At 37.2% G+C, this 22,099-nt stretch overlaps 1 protein-coding gene across 12 annotated transcripts in view; it reads right to left on the reverse strand.

Moving 5' to 3' along the window:
• Positions 1-21,845, reverse strand: part of PTPN13 (protein tyrosine phosphatase non-receptor type 13) — a 226,571-nt gene extending 204,726 nt beyond the window's left edge. For 8 of the 12 annotated variants that reach the window (XM_024764184.1, XM_024764183.1, XM_024764181.1 and 5 more), the window contains exon 1: positions 21,403-21,843. The gene's annotated coding sequence lies outside the window, so the exon portion shown is untranslated. Of the gene's footprint in view, positions 1-21,402 lie in introns of all 12 variants that reach the window. The other 4 variants (XM_024764189.1, XM_024764187.1, XM_024764188.1 and 1 more) reach the window with 2 other exon arrangements.
• Between the last annotated feature and the right edge of the window lie 254 nt (positions 21,846-22,099).

Below are 22,099 nucleotides of genomic sequence, written 5' to 3' on the forward strand. Positions count from 1 at the left end.
GGAACTGATGATATCTGCCAAGCTGTCTGCCAGCTCCTCTTTATTCCTTCCCCCTTGACTCTTTCCTTGATCCTCTTTGACCTTTGATCACATGTTCTATACTATTTGCTCCTTCCCTGGGAAGGCAGTGTAGAAAAATGGTAAAGTATCTAAGCTTTAGAGTCAGAATGAGTTTAAGTCCTTGCTCATCCATTTAATAGTTGTGCAATCTTGGACAAGTTATTGCACCCTCGTATAGCTTACTTTCCTCAAAGTAACAACAATGGTACTTAAAGGACTGTTAGATGGATTAAATCGAATGATACAGGTAAAACTCCTTGCCCATAGTAAGTGGTCAAAATGTTAGCCATTATTATTTCATTACTGCATTTTGGGATTTTTATAGAGTGAATCTATGAATTCTACTTTTCTCAGCTTTTTATAGATTACCTTTTAAAGACATTTAAATAACAAGAAAAATATCATATATATTTTATCAGTGTAGTTAGCATTTTATTTGCTATCCATTTGGTATCACTTGCCTTCTGCCTGAAGGACTTCAACATTTCTTGGTCTGCTGGTGATGGATTCTTTTAGCTATTGTATCTCTGAAAAAGTCTTTTTTTCACCTCATTTTTTAAAACGATTTTCATTGGGTAGAGAACTCTAGGTTGACAGTTTCTTTTAGTACTTTAAAGATGCTGCTGCACTGTCTTCTTGTTTGCACTGTTTCTGACAAGAAACATAATGTTATCCTTATTTTTATTCCTCTTTTTTTCTTTGGCTGCCTTTAAGGTTGTCTCTTTATTATACATTTTGAACAGTTTGAATATGATGTGCCTTGGAGTAATTTTCTTCATGTTCCTTATGCTTGGGGTTCATTAATATTCTGAACTGGGTGTTTATAGTTTCCATCAAATTTGCAAAAGTTTCAGCCATTATTTATTCAAGTATTTTTTCATCATGGCCTCCTTTCTCCTCTACTTTAGGGACTCTAATTCCATGTATATTAGGCCGCCTGAAGTTATCTCACAACTCACTGATGCTCTGTTCATTTTTAAAAATTATTTTCCTTTCTGTGTTTCACTTTGAATAATTTATATCGGCATGTCTTCAAGTTTACTAATCTTTTCTTCTATAACGTTTAACCTGCCATTAATCCCATCCCATGTATCTTTCATCTCAGACATTATAGTTTTCATATTTAGAATTTCAATGTGTTCCTACTAACTTCTGCACATACGGAGTACAGTTATAAAAACTACTTTAGGGGCCTCCCTGGTGGCGCAGTGGTTGAGAGTCCACCTGCCGATGCAGGGGACACGGGTTCGGGCCCTGGTCCGGGAAGATACCACATCCTGCGGAGTGGCTGGGCCCGTAAGCCATGGCCGCTGAGCCTGTGCGTCCGGAGCCTGTGCTCCGCAACAGGAGAGGCCACAACAGTGAGAGGCCCGCGTACCGCAAAAAACAACAACAACAACAAAAACTACTTTAATGCACTTATCTGCTAATTCTAACCTCTGTGTCAGTTCTGAGTTAGTTTGATCAATTTATCTTCTCATTATAGGTCATATTTTCCTGTTTCTTTGCATGTCTGGACATTTTTGATTAGATGCCATATACTGTGAATTTTATCTTGTTGGATGCTGAATATGTTTATACATATTTTTGAGTTTTGCCTGGGGATGAAGTTAAATTACTTGAAAACTTGTAAATTTGACCCTTTTGGGTCTAGCTCTGAAGATCTGTTAGTTTGGCCCAGAGCAATGCTTAATCTAGGGCTCATTGGTGGGGCAAGATTCTTCTGTGAATCTTGAGGTTCTCCAATCTGGTCTATGGGAACAGGCACTATTCCCAGCCCTGCCAGCGTATACAAATACTGTCTCTTCTAACCCTTTTGTATGGTTCCCCTCCAGCTCAGCAAGTTTCCTTACATGCATGTACGTATTGAGTACTCAGGTGAATACTCGAAGGGGACCCTCTGTAGACTTCTGCGGTTCTTTCTGTGTGCTATTCTCACCTCTCTACTATTCTGTCCTGTTAACTCTAGCTGTCTTAATCTTCCCAGACTTTCAGCAGTATGTCCTGAATTCAGGGTTCTGTACCATTTTCCACCTGGTTTCCCACACATTGCACCACAGTCTAGAAACTCTCTCAAGTTAGCAAGCTGAGCAGTCATAAGGCTCATCTTATTTCCGTCACTCAGAGATATCACTGTCTTTCACTGCCTGATGTCCAGTGGCTTGAGAACTGCTGTTTTCAATATTTTGTCCATTTTTTAGCTGTTGTGGACAGAAGGATAAATCTTGTCCCTGTTACTCCATCTTGGCTAGAAGAGGAAGTTTTGCTAGTTTATTATGTTTATTTCTCTGTACCGAGTCACTGTAAATGGCATCTCAGTTCAATCATCCCTCCTGATGGATTGGGGTCGAATCTTACATGGTTATGAGGCTGCCTCCTTAGATTATTTCTGTGTGAGTCTTTTCACTAACTGCTTTAAAGGCAGTCATTCTTCTGTTTAGAAAGCACATTTGAAAGAAATAGTACTAGGGCTAAGGAATTTTAATGCTATGGTGAAGAATGTCTCAACGTTTGTGCAGCTAAGTCAGTCACAAAGTGATTTTCATTCTATAGAGTTTCTGTACAAAAGATTTTTCTTTCATAACTCTTGCAAATGAAAAGAACATTCATGGGAAGAGCATGGAGATACTGAATGTGCAGGCAGGAAAAAGGAAGAATGACAGACTTTGAGAAAGAAAGGGATTGAGAACAAAATTTCTCTAAGAAAAATCATGGAACCAAGTCTCTGATACATTTACACATCAGACATTATCCTCTATATATTTTAGAAAATAGTCCTATTCTTTTCTTTCCGCCTACACAAAAATCCAATGTTTATACAACTAATATGCTAAAGTGAAATATTAATCAAGGCAGACGGCTGGAAGCATCATCATTATTATCCCTTAATAAATGTCAAAACAAAATATGTCAAGTTCATACAAGTGTAAGGTAGTTCATACAAGTGTAAGGTAGTTCAGGGCATGGGTTGTGTACTGGTGGCCCATGGGCTTTATCTGGCCTGCAGACATGTGTTTGGCTTACAGAGCAATGGCCCACACCATATTTTACAAAAGTGTGAATTTTTGCCAATATTTATAAATTGAAAGATTTCACATATAAAAGAGATTTCACATAAAAATCTTGGGGAAAAAAGGAGATGTGGCAGCACTCAAGGTGGGTAGCAGATGTCCACTTTAGCTACAGTCTGAGCCCTTTAGTTCTTTACAATATCCATTATTCATTATTGTTTTCCTCTACCCTCAACTATCTTTGGCCCTTCTTGTCTCTAAAGGTACTGAGGCTAGTGACACCTACTCAAGGGTATGTATAATATTATCCCAACAAATTAACTTATATTTTTTAAATTTATAGAACAAATTTATAAAAGCATGACCGAAATATCTATATTTTTAAAAGGAGAGATAGGATTCCTAGAAAGATACAATAAAAAGTGTACTTATTTTCTACCAATTTTAGGAAAGCTGCATGTGGGGCACATTTTAAAACTATAAATTCCTGGGCTTCCCTGGTGGCACAGTGGTTGAGAGTCCGCCTGCCGATGCAAGGGACGCGGGTTCGTGCCCCGGTCCGGGAAGATCCCACGTGCCACGGAGCGGCTGGGCCAGTGAGCCATGGCCGCTGAGCCTGCGCGTCCGGAGACTGTGCTCCGCAACGGGAAACGCCACAACAGTGAGAGGCTCGCGTATCGCAAACAAAACAAAACAAAACAAAACTATAAATTCCTGAGGGTCTAGGAATTATCCCAAAATGTTTATTTTTAATCAATTCATAGATAATTCAGCTACAGCTCATGTTTGGAACCTCCAACCTACCCTACCTTTTGCTTACATTTCAAAAGGTACACATAAAAGGAAGCACAATTACAAAGAGTTAAAACAATGTAATTAGAAAAGTATGCTCTGGCATAGTTTTCCTCCCAATGCACTCTATTTAAGCAGGAAATAAATCTGAACTTTGGGTATACAGTAAGAGTAACTCCATACATAGTCTTCAGTTTTCATGCTTCAACAAGAAAAGCAGAAGAGCAAGCACATTAAAAAAAACTGTTATATACCGAATTTCTATATACCAAAAATTTCTATATATTGGAGTTTCTTTGTAACTCAATGCTCTTTAAGAGAAATGAAATAGATCTAAGTTCCCCTTTCAACTGTAAAATGATCCAAGTTCAGCTGTACCAAATATTTATCAACTTCAGTTAAAAGAAAATGTTCAACCTAACAAACAAAACAGTATATTAATGGTGAGACATTCAAGTTTGCTTTTACTAACAGATTTCTAACTGGTAACAAAAGAATGGGGGTTAACAGGTCAAAAGTGTGAGAAATGTCTGACTAATGAGGTAATTTGAGGAGGGGAGAAAAAGAAAACCAGAAAAATAAAGATGTATTGTTTAATATATAAAAAAGGAAGATTTTGTATAAATTATTTTGAATAGCAAAGAGCTTTTTAGCATACTAAGAGGGTACATGTAAAGTTTCCTGTTAGGAAGACTAAAACATCAGTTTGGTACATTGTTCATTCATGTTCATGTTTTCTCCTGGCTCTGGTGACATTACTGAAAATGAAGGCTACAGAATAGCACCCCTGGAGGGGACCTGGAGATACGAATAAAAAGACAACTTCAATTTTTGTACTTTTCAATCTTGTACAGTACACATGTTTTATCTATTCTAAAATATAAGATACTTCAAAATAATAAAACAAATTTTACCTGCTATAAGAATTAAAGTCGGGGGACCTTGAAGATGGCGTAAGAGTAAGACGCGGAGATCGCCTTCCTCCCCACGGATACACCAGAAATACAGGGTAAGAAAATTGTTCACTTAATAAAAGATCATCTAACTACTTGCATAAGAATAGTATACAATTCTTAAGTAGAAAAGAAAAAAGGATGTGAAGACAGTTAAGGGAAAGGGTTAATAGAGATTTTTATGTTTCAAAGAACTCCAGGATATAATTCCACTTCTCCAAATAAGAGCAAATGTCAGTCAATTTATATTGTGAATGAGTTTTAAAACCGCATGATAAACTAAAATTTAGAAACTTTTGGAGTTCTCCTATCAGACACTTTCTACACCACCACATACAAAGCATGCAAGCCTACTGAAAGAGTTGATTCAAAGGAGAAGAAAAGAAACTTTGTTAGCAGTCACCAACAGTTTGGGGCTCTGTAAATACAGCTGTCAACCAAACCAAAGGACAATTTTTAAATGCACTAAGAATGGAATGGAGAGTTGGTCATAAACTGTTCTTAATGACTGCACCTTAATAAGATCATTACTTCTAACCCTGAACTAAAAGTTACAAATGATTTTCACTATTAAAATTATCTAGTGTGTAGCAATTAAGTGCACAGGCATTGGGACCAGACTACCTAGATTCAAAATGCTGGCTCTTCTGCTTAATTACTCTGAGCAAATGAATCTAACTCTACCTCGGTTTCCTTACCTGAAAAAATGGAGATTTTAGTAGTATCTACCTTAAGATTGTTTAGAGGAATTAATTTTTTACTAAACAGTACATTTTATAAGTGTGTATTATCATTATTATCTAAACATCCTTATAAAAAGTAACCCAGGCTCAACTACATCTGCTAGTTTGCCTAAAGCATTAGCTAAGATAATTCAATGTATTAAAATCAGTAAGCCCCTTCCATATTAGAAAAAAATCACCAGGCAAAATATCTATTTCTCAACTCAACAGAACAAATTTTATATATTTTTAATTCTTCACATTCTAATCTTTCTACTTCTAAAACAGGTTGGTTTTCCTTTACATATCACTATTTGGGGCATTTTGGGTTTTTTTTCTGGCCTTTTTAACATTGAAAGTTTTCATAAAAAGTAAAGAAAATGAAAACTATGTCTATAATCATGCTTTGTTTACTAAATTTTTATCTTTTTTCTATTTAACATTATATTTTCATGTTAAAAACCTCTTATCAACCTAATTTTTGATGATCATAAAATTCCATTATAAGGATTTAGAACAGTACTTTAAACCATGCCTCCTCTGTAAGCTATTTATGTTGTTTCCAATTTTATACCATTACAAATAATACTGTGATGAGCATGTAAACATTTTAAAAAGCTTTTCAAAAGGACACATTTTTGTCTTTATTTAACAGTTTATAGGAACTTGATGCTAGGAAAACCACAGGATAGTAGGGAGAAGACCTTGGGGGTAAAACAAGCTGAAAGTAAAATACACTACCAATGCAAGAACAACTGTTTGAAAGCTCCTGAATGACTGCATAAACTCAGATTCCAGACTATGGAGTTCTCTTTCACACTTTCTATGTAAATTGAGGTAATTTTTTGCCTCTCCTTGATTCTGCTTGTTTTAAAATATACAATCAGGGCTTCCCTGGTGGCGCAGTGGTTGAGAGTCTGGCTGCCGATGCAGGGGACGCGGGTTCGTGACCCGGTCCGGGAAGATCCCACATGCCGCGGAGCGGCTAGGCTCGTGAGCCATGGCCACTGAGCCTGCGCGTCCGGAGCCTGTGCGCCGCAACGGGAAAAACCACAACAGTGAGAGGCCCGTGTACCAAAAAAAAAAATATATATATATATACAATCAATCAATCAATAACTAAATAACTAAATAAAAGATACTATTCACATGAGAAGTTATGGTTAAGACAATTGACTGGAGTCAGACAGACATGGATTCAAAATCCCTACTCCACTACCAACCAACTGTGTGACCTATGGCAACTCATCGAGCCTCTCTAAGATTCAGTTTTCTCATCTGTAAAATAAGAATAATAACATCTATCTCACAGATTTGTTGTAAAAATAAATAATATCCTATTTTAAATTCTTATAGTAAATACACAAATAGTATCTCATCATTGTAATCATTTTCACTGTTCCTTTAGGTGATCTGAAAGATATCATAAACATACATGTGTGGTTTGTGTATAAATTTTTGGCTTAATCTACAGATTATAATGGCACAGGTGCATATTTACAAACTGCTGCATCATATAATTAGCTTTTAAAGTATTACTCAGTCTAAAAAGCTAATTGTCACAATATAGAGAAATGAAAACCTTTACAATGGCCCTCATTAGGGTAGTAAAAGAGGATTTAAATAACTTCTTAAAAGATTAGTAGTTTTAAAGGTATCATAAACATGAATTTTGCTGTTTATAGCATATACCATTGAAACTGTTTCTCTTGAGACAATAAATTCCTGATTAGGTCTTTTTCACACGATTAGGAGGTCAAATATATTTTTAAAGATGCTGTCTAAGTGAACCAAGAGTAATTTATAAGCTAGAGTAACATTATTTCCTCTAGATTTTTTTTTTCTTACAACTATTTGGTAATACAAAAAGCAGAAAAGGAAAATGCACCAGCCACCATTATATACACTTTATTAATCAAAGCAATGGCAATTAATCCTTTAGATGATTTGGCCAGCTAAGACACTATTTGTAGAGGCCTACACTGAATTTTGCTGTTACTTAACAATCAACTAGGTGACTTCAGGCAATAACCAAGTATTTGTAGATAGCCAAGAAGTTTTGTAATATGTTGTTTCAGGAATTTAAAAATAAATCAAGTCCTGAGTTGATAAAATACTGAATATATTTTTGAATTTTACTTTTTACATCACATTTGGTATAGCAGATAAAACATTTATCTGAATTAAAAATGGAAAAATGAGTTTCAAAACTTTTTTAGGAGTTGGTCTATCTGCCAAGTATAATGCTAACAGCTAAGAAAAGGATAGAAAATTTTTTTGTAGCCAAAGCAATTTGCAGAAGAGATTCCCAATTAATTTACAATTTTGAATCCTAGTGATAACTATCATCATAATAAATAAGTACAAAGACTGACAGTAAAGTCATACTAGTGGCACATAAAAAACCCAACTACTATAGCACAATATTAAACAACAGGATGAGGTTTTTATTTAAACACTTTTTCTGAATTTATGGTTTATATGGCCCCTTTTAAATACAATCCCCAACTGCAGGTTAAGTGACTCAAGCAGTAACTAATCCACATAAACTGAACAAACATCATACACACTTTACTCGGAGTCAAGATCCTTTGTCAGCTTGTTCTAACAAGTGGCAGATAGCAGCAAATGATAAATATCTTTGATTCAGTCAGTAGTTGGCTTATTGAGCAAATTCAGAAAGTGCTGAGTAAAATCACTTTCTATTTCAACCAATCTTCCCAGCCTCACTGAGTTTCCTCATTACTCTAGGCCCCATATTTCACTTGACCACTGCAGATTGCAATAACCCCTATACCTTACCCTTCATTTTCTGCAGATGTGGATTTAGGCCATCAATGTTCAAAGTTTCAACTTCAAAGTGATAAAGCCTATAAATCATTTATCGATCTCCCATTACTCTCCCAACAGTGATTATTTCTAACCTTTACATCTCTCTTCAAACTTCCAATTTTTCATCACTACCAAATCATAGTTAAAAGCAGACAAGCTTGCCTCTTCTGACGGCACTTTCTGAAGATAACTGCATTAAGTGTAAATTTTCTTACAGAATTCTCTTATTTTCATTTCTGTTCTTCAACAGGCCCACATATATCTTTGTAACATTCCCTTCAATCTTACAGAAAAAGCTGCTCTCCTCCTGACCAAAGCTAACAACTCTACCTACAGTTCACTCCTTCCCATCCAGACAAAGCCTCATAAAAAGAGAGTATTCTTTTTCACTCTTTCTGGAACTTTAAATCTCTTAATCTCATAGAATCTGTTCTTTCACCATCTTCAATTTTACAAAGAAATTTTTTCTGACTCATGAAATCATTCAGATCATCTGAATCTGATCTATTTTGCCACCAAATACCATCTTCCATTTCAACTTCCTTCCTATTCCTCTCCTTATCAGTATAGTAAAATGGTGTTGAAGGTAATAACACTCAACTGATCACACTGTTCTTTTTCTTCTACTTTTCTTCCATCATCTTTTGTTGGCTCCCTATGGCATCTGTTGCTACTGGTCACATACTCCTTGACAGACTCTCCTAATGCATCATCTTTAACATTACACTTTCCTAGTTCTCTTACTCTTTAGGTACTTCCTTCTCTGTCCCCCTACTCTTCTCATTTTCACATGCCACCTTCAGCACTTCTTAACACTTCCTCTCTCCTGAATTGACTCACTCATATCTTTTACTCTGCCCTGTGATACACCATGCTCTTTCCCAGACATTAATAACATCTTCAAGACAGCTCAAGCTCTACCCAAGTGAATCCTGTGACTAAGCCACACTTTCTTCCTCAAAATTTTAGAGCATTTATTCATTGTTTTCTAATATATAATGGCTTCCTATCTTTCCTATCTGTGTTTTTTTTAAACCTAGATTTTAAGTTTTTTGGTAGGAACCTTTTCCTTTTATTTTAAAATATTTCTCAATATACTGAAAACAATTCTGAACACAGAGCAGTCAGTCACATACTTTACAGCTGTATAATTAGTTTATCTCAGAAACAAAAGACATTACAACAAAAATTAATTTATATTACTTATAAAATATTTATAATTGTTGCTATTTTAACTGTAGTCAAATAATCCTGTGGGTATTTTTTCCTACCAATTTCCACATTTTTCACATATTCACGGGGGCATGGCCGATTTGCCCATTTTATTTCTTTTAAGATGTCAATTTTAGTTTTAAAGTAAATATGTAGCTACTATGTCTAAAAAGATCTTACATGTAAAACATCTGATAACCAAAGCATAGTCAGTGACCTAATCAAAACATACTAGAGAGGCTAAAATCTGGGAGGATGAAGAGATAAGCCAAGCTTTTTTCTCAGTATAATTAATCATATTTCTTAGGTTGCTGTTTTGCCCAGTATATATAGATGAAAAGGGAAGTGAAAGGTAAAGAATTCTTGTAAACTGAATCCGTGGGCTGTGCCCAATCATTTTATATATGTAATGACTCAGGAATAAAGCTCATGCAACTTTCTGAGGTAGACATTATTATTTCCATTTTACAGATCAGACACAGAGAGATTAAATTACTTATCCAAAATGACTCTAATTACTAAAAGAGCTAAAACGCAAACCGAGGACTACCTAAATTCAAAATCTGTGCTCTTTCTACTATACTATACTTCCAAATTTATGTTTGAATGTTAACAAATTATAACACCACCTAGATTTAGTTTTCACAAAAGCTAAACATTTAAGAACAGACATAAATATATTAATTTTGTCTTGTTAAAGGTTAATAATAATTTAATATTTCAACGGTAGGTTAAATACTGATTTTTAAAAATTATATGAATGATACGTACTTACTACAAGGAATTAACTATGAAACAATGCAAAGTATAAAGTACTAAACAATCTTAATGGCTGTGAACCAGCCTCCACAGAAAGTAAATCTAGTTTCTTAATTATCTTCTAGGTCAAGGCACTTTAATTAGCATAATGTATGTGTTAGCTATCAAGTGATAAGTCAGTAAAACCAAGCCTCCTATCCCCCCAAAAACCTAGCATAGGATCTATAATTTATTCAGAGGTACTACAACCAAATCCCATTAACCTGGAAACAAACAGCGATCAGATGTTAGGCAGTCTGGAGAAAATAATAATTGGATCCCCAATATCTACTCTCTTCAGTTTGTTTTGGGACAGCCAAGTGCCCAGCAAAAAACTACAATTCCCAGCGTCCCTTTATGTACAGATGGCCAATATAATAAAGTCATTGGGTAAGACTTTCAAGAAAATTCTTTAAAAGGATCTGACTCAGCTGGAAGGCATACCCTTTCTTGCCATTTCCCCCATTTCTTCCATATATTCTGACTATAAGGAGATTTTTATAGAATGCTAGCAGCCATTTTGTAACCAAGAGGGCATCTTGAGGATGACAGCCATTCAGTAAGGAGGTAGAGAAGAAAAAAAAGATGTCTGGGTTCATTGCCATGTCTTAAAACAGCCAGAGCAGCTCTGGAGTCGTATGCCTGGACTTTATATTAGAGGAAAGGAAATCCCTATCTTCTTAGGTCATTGTTATGCCAGGGTCTCTTGTACTAGCAACCCAAAGCAACTTCTCATTGGAAGAAGCAAAACAAATAATTCATTGCAGTGGTCTTGGATAGCGCAAACACAAAGAATATTTCCCAAATCAGTGCTCCTATTAAGAAAGATGCTAAGGGCTTCCCTGGTGGCACAGTGGTTGAGAGTCCGCCTGCCGATGCAGGGGACACTGGTTCGTGCCCCAAAAAAAAAAAAAAAAGAAAGAAAGATGCTAAGAGATGTACTGTGGATTCTATAGTTAAATTGTCAAATAAATTAAAATGATAAACAGTTGGCCATCTGTAACCACAGGTTCCACAACCACAGATTCAACCAACCTCAGATGGAAATTATTTGGGAAAAAAAAAATTACAGAAAGTTCCAAAAAGCAAAACTTGAATTTGCTGCATGCTGGCAACTATTTGCATTGTATTTACAATGATTTACACAGTATCTACACTGTATTAGATAGTATAAATAATTTGAAGATGATTTAAAGTATATGGGAGGATTTGTGTAGGTAATATGCAAATACTATGCCATTTTTATATAAGGGACTTGAGTATCCACAGCTTTTATATCCATGGGGGGTCTTGGAATCAATCCCATGGAGAATATGGAGGGACGACTGTATACATAATCATCTTGGAGATTCATAAGGTATATTAGTATATTAAAGGTTCTAAAAGGGTGCGCAAAATCAGTCAGGATAAACGTCTACAAAAACTTACTAAAGAATTTTAGGTTATAGGCTTCCCTGGTGGCGCAGAGGTTGAGAATCCTGCCAATGCAGGGGACACGGGTTCGAGCCCTGGTCCGGGAAGATCCCACATGCCGCAGAGTAACTAAGCCCGTGTGCCGCAACTACTAAGCCTGCGCTCTAGAGCCCGCGAGCCACAACTACTGAGCCCATGCTCCTAGAGTCTGTGCTCTGCAACAAGAGAAGCCACGGCAATGAGAAGCCTGCGCACTGCAATGAAGAGTAGCCCCTGCTCACTTCAACTAAAAGCCCGCACGCAGCAACAAAGATCCAATGCAGCCAAAAATTAATTAATTAATTAAATTAAAAAACAAAAACACATACCCTTTAAAAGAAAAAGAGAACAATTTTATGTTATGTTACACAACACTCCTAGGGGCATAGCAACATAAGATTCACAAATATTAAGTAACGTATCTGTGTGACCGTGAACAATGTACATTTAAACATACTAGAATTTATGTACCTGATAGTGTTAACTTTCAAAATAGACACTTTGGGAGGATAGATACCTTTGTCCTCAAACACAATATTATCAGAGATATTTCTGGGACTGTATTTCTAATCATGTTTACAGTCCTACTTTAAAAATCACTCCTTTTACTTTATAATCATTTTTCATTTTAATTGAAATTATTAAATCCTCCTAAATCATTCACCTTTCTAGATCATGAATATATTATTTAATTGAATCAAATCTATTCTCAAAGAAGAGATGTGCCACTACAAAGGATCTTCAAAAACAACATGCCATATGCTCTAAAAAGTAACTCCAAAACAGGAGATGTGTAGGGTTCTAAAAATGAGTAGTTTTGGGAATTCCCTGGAGGTCCAGTGGTTAGAACTTGGCACTTTCACTGCCATGGCCCACATTCAATCCCTGGTCAGGGAACTAAGATACCACAAGCCACGCAGCATGGCCAAAACAAAAAAAAGGGAAGTCTGAAGAGGATGACATTTATTTTCACAAGTTCCACGAAGTGTGTGAAAATTAGGCACAGGTTACATATATCAACAAGCCCAAGTAATGAGTGGAAGAAACAGAAACATGCAGCCCAAGAAACAAAGTACGGTCATAAACTTTGAAACAAAAAAACATAAAAAGTTCATATATTACCTTTACCCAGGGTATTAAATAAATAAATAAATAACTGTTATAAATAAGAGTATACCAAAAATAATAATAGCTAATATTTATTAAATACTTAGTATGCATTAGGCACTGCTCCAATTGCTTACATGTTTTAATGAATTAATCATTTAGTCCTTACAACAATCCCATAAAAGAGGCCTGGTAATTATCCTTATTTTGTAGATGAAATATCCACAAGGGTTTTCCACAGGGAAAATTTCCACAAGGTCACAGAGCTTATATATCAGAGTCAGAAATTAATCAGGCAGCCTGGCTCCAAAGTCTAGGGTCTAAATCCCATGCTATACTGTTGTCTCTAAATCAAAGAGGAATGGTCAACACAATGCACAGCTGCATCTAAAACAATTCATATATATTCAGATCAGTACCCACGTTTGTAAAGTTTTACATATGATTTAATTTTTACCTTTACAGCTGTTCTGTGCCAATATATCCTGTCAATAGATTGGCTTACTTGGCTTGAACTCAGATGATTAAATATACGTGGCCACAGACTAATCCATTTATCTGCTATCTTGGAAATGTGCCCTCTCTGTGTATCACCAGTGCCTAGTACAGCGCCCCGGCAGAAAACAGGAATTCAATGTACGTTTACTGAATACAGAACAATTAAAAAGGGGGCTGGCCAGGGCTGCCCTGGTGGCAGCAGTTGTTAAGAATCCGCCTGCCAATGCAGGGGACAAGGGTTCAAGCCCTGGTCCGGGAAGTTCCCACACGCCGCGGAGCAACAAAGCCTGTGCGCCACAACTACTGAGCCTGCACTCTAGAGCCCGCGAGCCACAACTACGGATGCCTGTGTGCCCAGAGCCCGTGCTCCGCAACAAGAGAAGCCAATGCAATGAGAAGCCAACGCGATGAGAAGCCCATGCACCGCAACGAAGAGTAGCCTCCCGCTTGCCGCAACTAGAGAAAGCACGCACGCAGCAAGGAAGACCCAACGCAGCCAAAAATAAATAAATAAATAAAATAAAATAAAAATATTTTTTTTAAAAAGGGGGCTGGCCATCAGAATATGGTTAGATCAGTCCATATTCATCATTACGGCTACTAGAAAAACACTCAACTGGCTTGGTTTACCAACAGTGATTCTTTAATATCCCTTTAGGTGGAAGGACAATATCATCTATTTTTTAATTAAATCTCAGTACAATCTTAAAACACCCTTGAAGTTAGATGAAGTCTTGATGTACACACATAAACATTGAGAAAGATTAAGATGAAATCTTATTTTTAAAATGTAGCTCTGGGGCTTCTCTGGTGGCGCAGTGGTTGAGAGTCCGCCTGCCGATGCAGGGGACACAGGTTCGTGCCCCAGTCCGGGAAGATCCCACATGCCGCGGAGCGGCTGGGCCAGTGAGCCATGGCCGCTAAGCCTGCGCGTCCAGAGCCTGTGCTCTGCAACGGGAGAGGCCACAACAGTGAGAGGCCCGCATAACGCAAAAAAAAAAATGTAGCTCTGTTTGGTCTTCAGCTATATAATGAGTATGATATATTATGTGATAACATTAAAATAGTTTCTTTTATTTAAAAATTGAAGGAAATTCCCATTAAATTTTAATAATGGAAAATAATATAGTCTAGATTTTTTCTTTGTAAGTGTAAGAATTATATAACTATGAACACTGAAGGATATGTTGGCTTGAATTACAAATAAAACAGCAATACTGCCAGGTACTGTGTAATAACACATATACTATCTGTTATTTATTTCTGTATACCTCAAAGCAGTGCCAGAATTTCAAAGTTCTGATTGAATTCAACTGACTGGTACATATCCACAATATAGTTTTAGCTGGTTTCGATCTGATAATTGAATATTCCTAAACTAAATTATATTTATTGTATATTTTAAAAAATTATAAGTTATTTTGCTTTTTCTAATCTAAGAGTTGTTTTTTATTTTATTTTATTTTATTTATTTATTTAATTTGGTTGCACTGGGTGTTATTTGTGGCATGCAAACTCTTAGTTGAGGCATGCATGTGGGATCTAGTTTTCTGACCAGGGATCGAACCCAGGGCCCCTGCACTGGGAGCTCGCAGTTTAAACACTGTACCACCAGGGAAGTCCCTAAGAGTTGTTTTTTAATTGAAGTATAGTTGATCATTTTTTTAAAAAAATGAAATACCTATTTCAGTTTTCATGAAGTACAGCCATAAGGATACATTTTAGCTTTTGTAAATTTTCACACAGTACTTAGAAAACTGGTATATGTTGCATCTGAATCATCGTGTGAAGCTCATTCCTTCACTTCTAGAAACTAGCATCAGAGTCAAATCAAAATAGACTGTGTGAAGAATGAATTTAATCAATATTACGTTCAAATAATCCTACGAAATTACATCTCAGCAAAGTCAAGAATATGAAAGACATTGAGAGAATGAATTTGTCATTCAAAACATTACAAATAAGGGAAACTCCTGTGTCAAAACACTGATTATTTCTTTTTACTTCAACATTATATTTTCCAGAAGAGATATCTGACTACACTAAGACCTAAAATAAATAATCCCTTAATAGTTTAAATGTTTATTTTAAAAATTACACTTTTCTAGAGAAAGTGCTTAAGTAATACTTAAGCAGTTCTAAGAGTAACTAAGTTTCTTAAAAGGGTTCTCTTCTTTTAAAAAATTCTCAGGCTCTATCTTTCTTCCTAAAAAAAAAAAAATACACCAACTTAGAATATTTTTAACACATTCTCAGATTATATAATCATTCTAACCTTAATTTAAGTTATTCAACAAGAATGTTTCATTTTTGTTCCACAACTACATGAGAAATAAGAGGAAAAGCATTAAAATATGAAAATGATACAGAATACAAAACATTCCATCAGACATCCTTTCAACAAAATAACTCTCAACATCTTGGATGCAAATTTTTCTGAACTGAGTAGTTAAAAAAGCATGTGTTTATGTTAAAAGAAATGAACAATCTACCAATAAGGAAAAAAAGAAGGAACGCTTTTAATTAAAAATAATGTTTCCATTTCTACCCACTTTAGTTTCTACTCACAACACAATAAACCAATAAAGAAAACTTTGATTTTTTTTTTTTAAGGTGCTAAGGGGGGTGGTGCAGCTGAGATGAACTACATGTACAGTTTCTTCGAAGCTGTGCATCAGTAGTTAACAAGTGACAAACACCATTAAAATTCACGACATAGTGTTAGTTTTCAACCATCTCAAACTGCTTAGGAACCTCATTTTTGTTGAAGGGAATGCTTTCTTGTGGGAAGAAATAGTCTCAGGACTTCCTTGGTGGCGCAGTGGTTAAGAATCTGCCTGCCAACACAGGGGACACGGGTTGGAGCCCAGGTCCAGGAAGATCCTACATGCCGCGGAGCAACTAAGTCTGTGCACCACAACTACTGAGCCTGCGCTCTAGAGCCCGATAGCCACAACTACTGAGCCCGTGTCCCACAACTACTGAAGCCCGCGCGCCTGGAGCCCATGCTCCGCGACAAGAGAAGCCATCTCGATGAGAAGCCAGTGCACTGCAACGAAGAGTAGCCCCCGCTCGCCGCAACTAGAGAAAGCCCACATGCAGCAACAAAGACCCAACGCAGCCAAAAATAAATAAATAAATAAAAATATTTTTTTAAAAAAGGAAAGAAATAAAGTCCCTCATGCAACTCTATGTTCAAGTTAAAACCAATAAGACGGTTTTCTGTTGGAAAATTCAATTGTACCATATGGCAACTAAGAGTCTCCATTTGTAAAAGAAAAAAAAAAAGCTTCCCCAGATAGAAAAACCTTGAATCAAATTCCAACACTTAAGTTGAAATGATGACTTTCTCTATTTCCTGAAACTGTTGTAGTACACAAGAGCAATTAAGCCGTTGGTTGGATTCAGAGCATACTGATATAAATGATAAACATAAGGACACTCAAGTTCCTCCTCTCAGTTAACTTTGAAAAGGAAAACCTCACAACTAGGTACAAAGAATTGAGGAAAGCATTAAAAATGTGATATTTCTCCTCATTTAAAAAAAACTATCAAAAATAATATATTTAAAAAAAAATATATATATATATATTTAAAAATATATATATATTTTAAATTATAAATCTAAAGGAAATGACTATATATATCATATTTACTTCATTTCAGATGATGGGAAATTGTAATACAAATTTCCAAACCTTTAGGTAATACAGAAGTTTCTGTGATGATAGAAATATTCCATATCTGAGCTGTTCAAAACAGGGGCTACTAGCCACAAGTGGCTACTGAGCACTTAAAATTTGGCTAGTGGGGGGAGGGAAGGACTGGGAATTTGGGATTAGCAGATGCAAACTATTATATATAGGATGGATAAACAACAAGGTCATACTGTTTAGCACAGGAAACTATATTCAATATCCTGTGATAAACGATAACGGAAAAGAATATGAAAAAGAATATATGTATAACTGAGTCATTTTGTTATAGAGCAGAAATTAAACACAACATTGTAAATCAACTATACTTCAATAAAAATTTTTTTTTTAATTTGGCTAGTGGGAATAAGGAACTGAATTTTAAGTGATAGCTAATTAAATTAATTTAAATTTAACCACATGTGCAGCTCTAAGGAACTGGAGGGAAATATTTATACCTTAAATTCTGATTCAAATAGTAAAAATCCTGTAGATGGGCATATACATAGTTGCTTCTGAAACATATTTATTTTTTTTAATTCTTGTGATTTATGTAGAGGAAAATACCAAAACACAACATAAAAATGTTGCTGCATTTGTGGGAATCAAATTTTCTACACTCACCTTCTAGAGAGGACTAGAATACTGGTTTGTAAGTTGGCTCCATGTTGTAATTTCTTAGGGCGCTTCCAAAAATAAGGATGTGTGGGTCTTACCCCCAAAGATTCTGGTTTAATTGGTCTGAATTGAGTCCTGGGCATAAAGATTTTTAAAACCTACCCAGGTGACTCTAACATGCAGCCAGAGTATCACTAAACTAGAAAGAAAATAAGAAACTGTTAAGTATAGATGCAGTGTGCAACCAAAGACATTTCTTTGCTGGTAGGCAAAGAGGGCCTTCCAACAACACAGATTCAAGTCAAAACCCCTGAGGGCTATGGTGTGTTACATGTTCAGGAATGATTTGGGTGTACAATCATAAGTTTTTGCTATTATTGAATGTTATTCAATTATGTAAATGAGATTAGAAAGGAAGGAAGTAAACTAAATATTGAGTGTCAATTTGCACTTGCCACTTTTGCATATATTATTTAATTTCATCCCCAACATACCTTGGGAAGTAGATATTATTAAATTATTTAAAGATGTGGAAAGTAAATTTAAAGATGTTCTCTAGGATTTGGACACATGTTTCTCTGACAGTAAAGTCCACATTCTATATACTACAGCAGAATTCTCTCTGAGGAAGTTTGTTTCAATAAATTTTCATACTGGAATCAAAGAAAAATAAAGAAAAAGCAGGATTCAGTGGCGGAGCACAGGATAAGGCAAACATGCTTAAACAGGTGCTTAAACCAGTTCCTGTATTTCCTAAGCACCTGATAGCAAACCCGGGGGAAAACATGTTCATCTGTGGTTCAAATCTACAGCAGCCTCAACACTAGACCATTTAGAAGTTGCTGCCTTTCTATCCTAAGAAGTTAAGTAATTGGTCTCCTACTGTCTCACAAGCTATTAGCTACAGTCATACATTCTTCATACAGGATAGAACAGGATGCTTATTCACTGTGACTGACACTAAACAAGAATAAGACAGGGGTCTTAAAGATATTTTCATTTTGCCCCCTAGACTCACAGGATTACTGGGATTACTCCTCGTGGAGCAGTTTACAGACCACAGTTTTGATGTGACATGCTTACAGTGACTATGTAACTTTAACTTAGATCATTGATGTTCTATATTAATTACTCATTAAAAGCTTTTTAAATCCAGTTCCTGGGTTGTTCAACCTATCTTAATTTTCAAATTAAGAAAAGTTGACAGTGGAAAAAATTGGAAATCCAGAGCAACAGACCCTCACCCTTCCCCTCAGCACTAATCCTTCTATTCTGAGACCCAATATCCTTTCTCCTTTTTCAGGCTCCAGCAGTGTAAAGGGACATTAACTCAAATGAGTCACACTTGGTTACATCAGAGGCCTGAGAGGAGAAAACCTTCAATTCTCTATTCTAATTAATGGCATAGACTTCTCCCAAAGCATATTCCAAAATAAGAAAATGTTGACAGGAGTAACTCCTAAAATGCACAGGCTTGGAGTATGGCAGTGTTTCCTTTCGATTTCAATTGGTATTAATTACAATTTAATTATACCACAAAAAATGTTTTGTAGTTTATTTAATAATGTCGAACTCTTGTCAAAAAAAGAGACCATTGTAAAGCAATTATACTCCAATAAAGATGTTAAAAAAAAAAAAGAGGAAGAAGCTGCAGCAGCTTATTCTCAGTAGTCCCTTTCTCTAGCTCATTTGGAATGGGTAATAAGATGAGCTGGAAAAATACATACTCAATTGATATAGGGGAAGTTACAATGCCCCTCATCCAATCCCTGACTTATTAAAAGCAGAATAAAGCAAGGATTTGACCTGTTTTTCTTAATAAAAAAATACATAAATTCCATTCATTTCAAGATTGATACCTATCATCTACCAAAAACAATTAGCCAATTCTCACATTCACTTCCTGCATTTGAGGCATGCCTCCAGAAAAACATAATGTAAGTTTTACAACTTTTGATCCCACCATAGTATCAAAATCCATCTTTGCAATTGACACTGGTTTTAATGGTTTGTGTATGTGTGTTTATTGTGACATGAAAAGCTATTTATAAATATTTTCAGATGCTGGTAATCACCCTCCAAAAAACAGCAGGCTTTACACGCAAGTAAAAGTTGTGGTGGAACAAATGTAAATTCAAACCTACATAATAGATTTTTTTAAAAAGTTCTTGTATCAACTATACTCCAATAAAAATTAAATAAATAAAAAAATTTTTAAAGTTCATGTAAAAGTGAAACACACTTCAAATTAGTTCCTTTTCTTAATAACTAACCCTAGATATTTTTTCTATTTTTAATTCCACCTTCCATCCTACCATCTCCCCAACACATACTTCCACAAGGCCTCTAGAACATCAAAGTTAGAATACAAAGTTATTAGGAAAAAACTATAATAAACTTAAGATTGGACAATAAAGCAGTCAACTCGTCTCTGTACGAATTTACTGAATCAATACATGCATGAACTTAATAAATAATGCTAATGATATTAACATAAGAAATAATTTGTATCATAGCACCAACACAAACAGCCAATGAACAGGAAGCAAGTTTTCACGTTGACCCTCCCAACCCAGCCAACAAGAATTTGGGAAAATACCAACGCTTGTTTCATAATACAACGACTTCCATTTTTTCCCTATCCTTTAGTAAACTCTGTAGATCTAAATTTTAAAATCTTTCTAATTAGTTACCTGCACTCTTCAACCCACAGATCAGGTGTCCTACATTTCGTTTAGGTCCCCGCCTTGAAAACAAACCCGATTGCCCCATTTTCTGAGAGGTAAACTCAGCTCCAGGCAGCTCCCCATGAAGTCACAGCGTTTGTTATTTCAAAGATGCAATTAAACGAAAATGACACAAGGCTGTCCAAGAGATTAGTTGGAAGTGTCTATCATATATGTGTAAGGCCATTGAAAACTGTATTGCTGTTAACCTATTTTAGTGGTAATATTTCTCCCCATTCCCCCTTCTCCAGTGTATTCATAACAGAGGGAAATTAAACTTTGTAAAAACTTTCTTGCTTCTACCAAACTTTAGCTTTCCAGCTTTCGGTACTACAGTATCTTGTAATGAGTAAAGGAGAGAGGGAGAGGGGTGGTTAGCTCCACTCAGAGAAAAGCAATAAAAGAGCTTGCATCAGGCAGTGTCTCTCCCTCTGCCCCCTCTTCCCTACCACCCAACCCCCTCTTCTCCGAGCCCTTACATATACACATTCTTCTCGGCGGCCTCTAACCACACCATGTCCACAATCATTTACAGAAATTAGAAACAGACTCTGGGAGCCCTTCCCTTAGCACGCACAGAGCAGAGATGTAGTAGCAAGATGGGGCAATGTCACTCTCTATTACCCCACAATCTCTTACCCCCTCTGGGGTTTAATTCCCGAGAATCCGACTTTCCTCCGCGGAGAAGGTGAATCTACCTAATTCACAATAAAACATCATCTCATCCCTCCCCACCCCAGTAACCCCACCCCCACCTAACACACCAAAACACTCCAACCAAAAAAAGTTCCTTCCACCAGGGCAACAGGGTTGATTTTAGGGGCTGGGGCAAAAGCAGAGAGAGGAGGAAAAGAGCAAGCGCGGTACACTTTGTTGGGCACTTTCCGCACACGCAGTCCAGAGCCCAAGGCAGCTCTCGTCCTTACCCGCTCTTCCGGAGACCCGGTCCTACTACTGGAGCGCGGGACGAGGGCTGCGGGAACGCGGCGTCGGGGTGGGCAGCCGGCAGCCCCCGCGGGCGCCCAGAGCCTCCACCTCTTCTTCCCCAAGCGGCTGCGAGCGTGGGCCGAAGGAGCTGGAGAAGGAGCCTGGGGAGGGGGAAAAGAGGAGCAGCATCTCCTCCTCCTCCACGCCTCCGAAACGCCCCTCCAGCCGCGACCCCGGCCGACCGCCTGACCTTCGAGCGCTCGCGCACCCTTCCCGGCCCTCTGCTGCCCGGTACGCCTCCAAGGGCTTCGCCAAACCCTCTGGTGCGGAACGGCTCAACTTCTGCAGCCGGCTCCGAGAGCTGCCGAGGCGGCAGAGGCGGACCGGGAAGCCAGGCAGTGCTGCTCGCCAGCAAGACGGTCTCTAGGGGATGTAATCATGGTGTGTCACCCTCGCCGCGCCGCGGCTGCCGGAGCTACTCGCTTCACTCAGGCTACACCTCACGCGCCCGCACCGGCTCCGCCCAGTTCATGTCAATCAACCCTCCCCGGATTCCCGGAGCACAGCGGATCTCCGACCCCGCCGTCCCCTCGGCCTCATTGGCCCGACAGCCCTCCAGCCCCGCCCCCTCCCTAGGGACAAGGTCGCCGGGGAGACAGGCGCCCAGGTTCCCATGACAACCGGAGTCTCGGGCCT

The sequence above is a fragment of the Neophocaena asiaeorientalis genome, unplaced genomic scaffold, assembly GCF_003031525.2.
Source record: "Neophocaena asiaeorientalis asiaeorientalis breed wild unplaced genomic scaffold, Neophocaena_asiaeorientalis_V1.1 scaffold296, whole genome shotgun sequence".
Taxonomy (NCBI): Eukaryota; Metazoa; Chordata; class Mammalia; order Artiodactyla; family Phocoenidae; genus Neophocaena; species Neophocaena asiaeorientalis.